This window comes from Heterodontus francisci, chromosome 5 (genome assembly GCF_036365525.1).
Source record: "Heterodontus francisci isolate sHetFra1 chromosome 5, sHetFra1.hap1, whole genome shotgun sequence".
NCBI classification, from domain to species: Eukaryota; Metazoa; Chordata; class Chondrichthyes; order Heterodontiformes; family Heterodontidae; genus Heterodontus; species Heterodontus francisci.
The window spans coordinates 183710997-183720515 of NC_090375.1; positions in this window are offsets into that span (position 1 = coordinate 183710997).

Genomic DNA, 9519 nt, shown 5'->3' on the forward strand with positions numbered 1-9519 from the left:
TTTCCCCGAACGGGGATTTGAAGGCACGGCATTGTCAGCTTCCCGAATGAAGATCAGTGTGGTGATTATGGAGGCGACTGGACCCTCATTAAATCAGGTATGTAAATTTTGTTTACATATTCAAATGGGGGTCCTGTTGCCTAGCGGCGGGGCGGCCGCCATGAGGCCTCACTGCTGCTGCCGAGATCGGCACGGGGCCTGCCGCCGTCAGGGTCGGTAGCAAGCCTCTGCCGCTCTGATCTTCATTGCCCCCCAGCCAATGTTCCCGACGTTGGAGGGGCTTTAAAATCCAGCCCAACATGTCTCAAGAAAGTATATCCAGTGTGCTGGTATTCATTTTTCTGTTTGCTGGTTATTTCAAAACATGCTGGACGATGAACCTTTGAAGGCGTCTTCAACCAGGTTGACAAGTCTTGCTACAAGCCACGTTGAGACTCTTCTGAGTGAAATCACCAAGTCAGTGCCAACTAATGGACAAGTTTGTGCTGTGGGCTTGTATCCAGTAATAATTGGGTTGAGACAGCCAGAAACATTTTGCATAGGACGCTAATAAAAACAAGAAATGCTGGAAATACTCAGCAGGTCTGGCAGCATCTGTGGAGAGAGAAGCAGAGTTAACATTTCAGGTCAGTGACCTTTCATCAGAACTGACAAATATTAGAAATGTAAAAGGTTTTAAGCAAGTAAAGCGGGGGTGGGGCAAGAGATAACAAAAGAGAGGGGTTGATAGGACAAGGTCACAGAATAACTGACCAGAAGGTCATGGAGCAAAGGCAAACGGTATGTTAATGGTGTGTTGAAAGACAAAGCATTAGTACAGAGAGGGTGTTAATTGACTGTAAATGAACAGCCTGGCCCCAAGCACAAACATTAAAAAAGTAGGTAGGCACAGTAGAAACAAACTAAACAAACTGAAATAAAATAAACAAATTAAACAAATAAAAAATAAAAAAATAACTAAAAATAAAAAGGGGGGCCTGTCATGCTCTTAAATTATTGAACTAGTTTGTTTATACTGTGCCTACCTACTGTTTTTTTTAAATGTTTGTGCTTTGGAGCCAGGACTGTTCATTTTACAGTCAATTAACACCCTTTCTGTACTAACACTTTGTCTTTCCCTCACTTACTATAGTTTAATATATCATCGTACAATTATTTTTGGAACTGTGATATGTTGGCTCTGTAAATATTTTTTAGAAGGCCTCAACTTGTTTGGATCTGAGCTGTTAGCTGGGATCTTGCCTGCCACTGATCCCTGCCACTGATGTGAGTAAAGTCAGGGGAAGTGGCCAGAAGGAGTGGCCTTTGGTGGGTTGGAGTGCAGCTGCAATGTACACCCAACAAGAAGGCCATGAACACTGGCTGAAGCTTTCTAGGATGATGGGATGGTGAGGGGACAGGCTCCAAATTGCTCCACCTAGATGCTGGCCTCTATCAAAAGACCACGTTAAGATTAAAAATTTTGAATCACTGATATTTTGGAGTCCAGACACCAGTCCCTGCCTAACGCCAAGGTGGGCCCCACACCACCCCTGTTGGCGAGGTATGCCCACTGAGACCAGGTGGACCTCAATGCTAAGCTGGGTCACGACTGAGGGCCCGCATACAGAAACCCCTTAGGGAGGCCCCATCTCTCCTACGTCAGAGGCCTTGTAGGGTCTTCCCCCACATGAACTTCTCAGAAACTTTGCCCAACAGCCGACACACTAAAATCTGTGTCCGAATGAAGTTTCTGGCCATTTTGGCAGACTTCTACTAAAGTCACAGCAAGAGTTTTCCAGGGCAGCCAAGGAATTTAGGCCCCGAAGTTGTTTTTTCTTTAAACTGACTGACCTTACTCCTAAAGTGCCAGTAATTAGGATGTTTTTGCTTCAGTTTCTCCATTCAGCAACTTGAAACAGGCCACATTGTGCAGAACCCTGGAGTTCAGTAGGCTTGGAAAAGTCTGCTTAAAGGCTGATATTAATTGTGCAGTGGTGCTTCAATGCAAGTCAGCACCATCAAGCAGCCAGCGTTAAAGTGCAAATAAGCCACATTCACCCAGTAAGGAAACATTTTGGGACAAGCCACCCCAGAACTTCAATATAGACAGAGTCTTGGAAGATATGCCATTTGGTTTCCCGTTCCCTGCTGCTTGTCCTGGGGAGACCCAAGCAGAGAGGTACAAAATAAAAATGTTAAAGGGAATATAAATATACAATGACTTTTTTCTAATATTTTCAGTATTAATGAATAACATTGTTTGTCCCTCTATGATCTTGAAATGTATATTACTTTAAAGGTTGGGTTTGAAATATTGTGGCAATGTCCAATAAACCAGATAATGAGATTATTACAAAGCAAAATTTATAGTTGGCACCCCCATGTTTCTGTCATAAATTGTGGTAGTGTAACGTGAAATAGAAACTTATTGGTGCATTTAAAATAAGTGTACTGGAATACAAAACAACTCTGTTTTTTATCCAATCTGTGATAGTTTTCATATAACTAAATGCACTTGCAGTTACAAACTGATGTATTATTCACTCTGTTCAGCTGCCAGAGATGATGAAAGTCACTTAATGAAGTGATGATTCATGTATTAATTATACTTCACACCTCATTCTGATATGCTAAGCATTCTGCAGCAGAACATTGGAAGTGGGAGTAAGTGGGGCTGTGGGTTCGGATCCTGCTTCTGCAGCTGCTGGGAGCAATAATGAAAACGGCATGTGCCTGCCCACAACCATGAGTGACCACACTTTATCGGTAGTGAAATAAGCAATGATAGAGAAGAAATAATAAAGATGAATTTTGTGCAAATTACACTGAAAAATATTTCGCACCAGAAAATAAAATCTGTGATTGTCACCTAAGGCCAAAATTGTTCAAGTTTACAGTTTTAAGGTATACTGGCATGGAATCAAATATTACGCAGGGTGTGGAATGTGAATAATCTTTCTTAACAAATTCCACTTTAAGCACATCAATAAAATTCTGCATGTTTGTGGTCCCAGCTTACTGTTCCCACCCCCAACCACTTAATTTTCCTTCATTGTCTCTTCTGCACTGTTCCCCTTTATAGCACCACTTACACAGGGTTCCAACTCCTCCTGTCCCAGTGCAGTCACAACCTTTTCTTAAACTGCTTCCTCTCCTGTGCATACAGTCATTGCCGGTGTGTCACAAGACTTCATTCTTGTTCCCCTCCTATTATCAGTGGCAGCCTATGCCTCAACAGCATCATTTGCAAGTGCTGCTTCAGCCTGCATGGTGATGACATTCAAGTCTGCCTCTGTCATCAGCACCAATTCCAGGTCTTCGGCTATACTTTTTTGGATGAGACATTAAATTGAGGCCCTGCCAGCTCTCTCAAGTGGATCTAAAAGCTCCCATGGCTGTACTTCGAAAAAGAGCAGGCGCATTATCCCCTGTGTCCTGGCCAATATTTATCCCTCAATCAACATCACTAAAACAGATTATCTGGTCATTATCAAAGGCTTGATTTTTCAATCCAGGCTCGGGAACCTGACACCCAGATCATTTTCGGGTGCCGGATCTGCGTCACTATCTTCAAATGCAGATTGCCTAATTGGTCCGGAGGCGAGCTTGGCGCCCAGTTAGTGGTGCCGAGCGCTGCCAGGAGGCAGGAACTGACTGCTGAGCACAATGCTCAACAGCAGACGGCAGCCATGACTGGGCCTGCCAATGCCTTGCAAAATAGGGGAGGCAGGAGATCAGAGGGCCAGCAGCCTCAGAGCACTGAGGATGGGCCAAACAGCCAACAAAAAGGTAGCACACCCACTCTGACACAATAACCCTTTATGCCAAAACATTTTCTTCACCATTAACCTGACTTGATGGCTCCTGGCATTGCACCAGACTGTTTGGGTCCACTGATCTGCAATTTCAAAATCGCCTTTTGGCCCTCCCCATCCTGTTAACAAGCTCCTCGAAGAGCTTACTGGGCAGTAAACTGAAGATTACCGGCTCCCCGTCCCCTCTCCCCATCCTCGCTTTGAAAATAGCAGTGTGACCCAGAGGCAGCAGGACACTCAAACACCATCCAGGAGTGCTATTTTCAAAGTGTGCCCGCATCGATCTCGCCCGTCCACAGGCAATTTAAAATCCCAGCCCAAGTTTCTGTTTGTAGGAGCTTACTGTGCGCTAGTGTAAATTGACTCTTCAAACCTTCAGTGTTCTTGGCTTGCTCCATTCAGTATAAAGATGTCCTTTGATATCCACTCCTTTACAGATATTGGAACAAAAGTGGTCCCAACAATACCTGGAACATCCCATGAGCCATTGCCTACCAGTCTGAGAAATACTAATTGCTATAACCCTTTGTGTTACAGTCTAGTGAGGAGGGATTGAAGGGCTTCTCTCTTTTCCCTCTCCTTGTTGGACCACACCAGGTTTAATTCCTTCTCAAAGTGGATGTACTGGTCAATTCAATAGGTGTTTGATTACTTACTTGCTGTGATCACAACAAAAACCAATCGGACAAGTTTTCTTGAGTTAAAAAAGAAAGAGGTTAACTTTATTGTACCTAAACTGAACTAATAAAGTAATAAACAATGTGCCAACTTTCACTCACACATACTCTGGAGGTTTGCACGCACACAAACAGGTTACAGAGTAGGGAAAGGTAGATTGGTTGAATTACAGTCCATAAAAAAGGTATAGTCTGTGGAGTCTGGTGATTTGTCTAGCTTCCAGCTGAATTCAGTGGGCTTGAAGCTTTTAGTTTGTAGAGGTAGATGACTGATTTGGCGAGTCTCTTGGAGATAGCAATACAGATGATTTCCTCCAATGGGGTTTTGGATTGTAGCCGGAGTATGCAACAGTGGTCAGTCAATAAGCAGGATTTGAAAGTATTCAAGCTGGAATAGGGAGAGAGAGAGAGAGAGAGGGGGGGACCCCCACTTAGGGTCTGCTGATATCAGAGTCCAGTTGTTTCTCCTCTGCTGCAGCGAAAACACCAGCTTAAAACCACGGGGGAGGGGCTTGTCACACAATAGTCACTCAGTGATTCAAAACATAGTAGTTAGCAGTATTTCTCTCTTACTAAAGAAAACAGTCCTCACAGTCCTTTGCAATGTAGGATACAGTATAGCAAACTAGGCAATCATCTTAAGCTGCTAGCAGTCATCCTGTTTTAAATGTCTTTGGAAAAATGTCTTTCTGAAAAAATACAAATTCAGATCCCCAGTCAGTGGACCAAAGAAAATTATCACTCAGCAAAACACTTTGGCGTAACATTTTGTTTTCAGCCTGTAAGCCATCTCTCTCTTACTTCACTGCCACTTTCCTTCTAGGCCAATGGATGCTGATTTTCTCAACCAATTTCTTTGGTGATGCAGCACTTTATCAAATGCTTACTAAACATATATATAAAATCTACATTTATTGCATCTTCTCCCAAAAAGTTCTATTGCACCTTTCCTCTTTGAAATTCTCTTTTTCTAAAACCATTTAACTTTATTACCCTTCTCCCTGTTTTAAGACACATCCAAAATTACTCACTCATGCTTGATGTTTACCTTACCTTGCTGTAAAGTGCGATGGGATGTTCTTGTGCATAATATTATCATGCTGTTGATTCTTATGGGACTGTGTTAACCTGTACTTTAAGTTTGCTGCTTTCACATCTGCCCTGCATTCTAAGGAAGAAATATACTTCAAGTAGTAGTTGTAGTCAAAAGAAGAAAGTCAATTAGATGACTGGTGCAAGAGAAACGTAAACCTAATTCCTGTTTTGTGAATATACACAGAATCAATATGGAAGTTTCATAAAGGTACACATCAGTATCACGTGGATTGTTTGACAGAGAGGAGGTGGGAATCATTCTTGCATGATGACAAACTGTTTCACTAGTTCTAACCACTCCAGTGAAAAGCAATTTTCTAAGTAATTTGGTACACATACAGCAGAGTTATTTATTAACTGCTATTTATTTCTTGGCTTTGAAAGTCATCCCTCCATTTGGACTTAGGCTCGTGTACACAGTACCATCTTATATTACCAAAGATGTTGAGCATTGTTAAGTGTAAGTAAGTGCTGCTTAGAATCATTGGAACTCAATCAACACAAAAGATGTCGCAGTATCCTTCGCACTAAATTTTTTGGCTCAGGTAAATGTTAGAAGCTCTAGAAATGGATGTAGATAATAAATTTCTCATTAAAAGTCAGGCGTAGTGAACAAATTAAATAGGGGGATCCAATGAATTGCAAGTTTTGGATTGCCAGTTAAAGTTATTCTAAAAGTGCATCCTTATAATCCTATTGCATGTTAAAAGTGATTCTAGTTATAAAGATAATGAACAGTATGGTGATTTGATAACTGTATAGAATCAATATATCACTTTGCATTACTTTAGTAAAGGTTGCAATGTAAATGTGCAATTGGGTGTCTGAAAGTTTTTAATATATTAAAAGGTCAAGAAGGCATTATGTGTATGTGTCCATAGTTTAGATACCAATTTTGAGTTGTTGTTATTGCTGCACGCAAATATATTATAACCAAATTACATGGTTCAACAGACAGTGACTATATTTATAATGAAAAGCAGTGAATGGTTGAAGTAGCAATTGCTGTTGCTCAGCTCCCAATAGCTTTGAAGAGCATACTGGGGGACAGGAAAACTAATACTGCAATTTGGACCATTAAGTGTTTTAAGAATAGAGAAACCTGCATAAAACGCCTCAATGGCACAAAATTTTAGACCACAAGAATGTTGGTTGGGGGAATTGGAAAAAGTCACATTGATCCAATTTCGTTCATTGTTAGAGCAGGGCAGGATATTTATTGACCATCTAGTCTGTGTTGACTAGACCTGGGACTGCTTTATTTTAATGTGGGGTCTTTAACATATCCCAATCCCATAAAACAGGGTGCTTATTAAGGCAGCAAGGAGTTAAGACTTAAAGACCATACAGGACTGAAGTTTGTAGATCCCAGCCTGAGCACCTATGTGCATGGAATGGGAGGGCAATGACCAAGGCTTCTGCTCCTGATTGCTCAGTTTGCCTCCAACAGGAAGTCTTTGTAAAGGTAATTCCAGTGGGGATATCAAGGCTTTGGAGAGAATACAAAGGAAATTTACTAGATTGATACCAGGAATGAGGGACTTCAGTTATGTGGCGAGACTAGAGAAATTGAGATTGTTCTCCTTGAAGCAGAAAGTGTTAAAGGCAGATTTAATAGAGGTGTTCAAAATCATGAAGGGTTGTAATAGACTAAATAAGGCAAAACTATTTCCACTGGCAGGAGGATCAGTAACCAGAGCAAACAGATTTAAGGTAATTGCAACCGGAACCAGAAGAAATGAGAAATGTTTTTACACAGTGAGTTACTATGATCTAGAAAGCACTGCCTGAAAGGATGGGTGGAAGCAGATTCAATAATAACTTTCAAAAGGGAATTGGATAAATACTGAAAAGGAAAAATTTGCAGGGCTATGGGGAAAGAGCAGGAGAGTGGGACTAATCGAATAATTTTTTCTGGGATTTGGCACAGGCACGATGGGATGAATGGCCTCCTTCTGTGCTGTATGAGTCTATCAGGTGAGGCCATAATTGATCTCTGGTCTGATGCTCCTTACAGAAACATTTCCTGTTGATGCTCAGTCAGCTTCTACCTCTAATTTTTAAATGAGAAAGCACCCACTAAAGACCACAGGGTAGATTTTCATTATCAACTCATTGATTTCAATGGAATGAAAAGTGGGCACGTTCCACAGCGGGTGGACAATGCACACCATCCAAATGACTCTGTAGGCAGTGAAGGCAAATGTCTACCCCACAAACCTTGGCTATCCTGGTCAGGACAGATCCACCCTGTGTTGTGAGTGATTGCTGGGAATGTGCAGCAGGACCATCAGCCTTTTATTTTATTCTTTCATGGGATGTGGGTGTTGCTGGCAAGACCAGCATTTGTTGCCCGTCCCTAAATATCCTTGAACTGAGTGGCTTGCTAGGCCATTTCAGAAGGAGGTTAAGAGGCAACCACATTGCTGTAGGTCTGGAGTCACATGTAGGCCAGACCATGTAAGGACAGCAGATTTCCTTCCGTGAGCCAGATGGGTTTTTACGACATTCGATGATAGTTTTAGGGCACCATTACTGAGACAAGTTTTCAATTCCAGATTTTTAAAAATTAATTAATTGAATTTAAATTCCACCAGCTGCCATGGTGGGATTTGAACCCATGTCCCCAGGGCATTAGCCTGGGCCTCTGGATTACCAATCCAGTGACAACCACTTTGCCACCATCTCCCCTATATCCCTTTAAATAGGAAAAAGGCAGGTTAATATTTCCTGGTGAGATGTCCTGTCAGAAACACTTCTCTTTGTTTCTGTCTTCAGGAGCTAACTGACCTGCATATTAAGGCAGTAAGGAGTTGAGGCTTAAAGACCATAGAGGACTCAGGTTTGTAGATCCCAGCCTGAGCATCTATGTGTATGGCAATGACAAAGGCTCCTCCTCCTGACTGCTGTCAGTATTTCCAGTTAGTATGAAAGAAAAGAAAGACTTGCATTTATATAGCACCTATCACCACCACAGTATGCCCCAAAGCGCTTTACAACCAATGACGTACTTTTGAAGTGTAGTCACTGTTGTAATGTCAGAAACACAGCAGATAATTTGCACACAGCAAGCTCCCACAAACAGCAGTGTGATAATGACCAGATAATCTGTTCTGGTGATGTTGATTGGGTGATAAATATTGGCCAGGACACCAGGGATATCTCTAAAATAAAAGCAAAATACTGCGGATGCTGGAAATCTGAAATAAAAACAGAAATTGCTGGAAATCAGTTCTGAAGAAGGGTCACTGACCTGAAAAGTTAACTCTGCTTCTCTCTCCACAGATGCTTCCAGACCTGCTGAGTATTTCCAGCACTTTCTGTTTTTATTACACTAGGGATAACTCCCCTGCTCTACTTCAAAATATTGCCATGGGATCTTTTACATCTGCCTGAGAGGGCAGATAGGCCTCAATTTAAACATCTCATCCAGAAGGCAGCACCTTCAACACTGTAGCACTCCTTCCGTACAGCACTGAAATATCAGCCTTGATTTTTGCACTTAACTCCCAGGAGTAGAGCTTGAATCCACAACTTTCTGACGCTGGAGTAGGAAGTGCTACCAACTGAGCAACGGCTGTATCCTTACTTTGCAAATGACAAATTTGATAAGTTTAGTTTAAATTGGTGTATTTATTGATTTTTAAATCTACCAAGCCTGTGCAAAAACAAAACAAAATTAACAATGTGGCACTTGCGGGATATGAAGATCCACCGTGACCCCCTGACCAACTTATTTAAACTGAGTGTTTCTTTCAGCTGGTTCTTCTTCTTCTTCTTTGGCCTCCTTGTCTCGAGAGACAATGGGTAAGCGCCTGGAGGTGGTCAGTGGTGTGTGGAGCAGCGCCTGGAGTGGCTGTAAAGGCCAATTGTAGAGTGACAGACTCTACCACACGCGCTGCAGAAAAAATTGGTTGTCGGGGCTGTTACACAGTTGGCTCTCTCCTTGC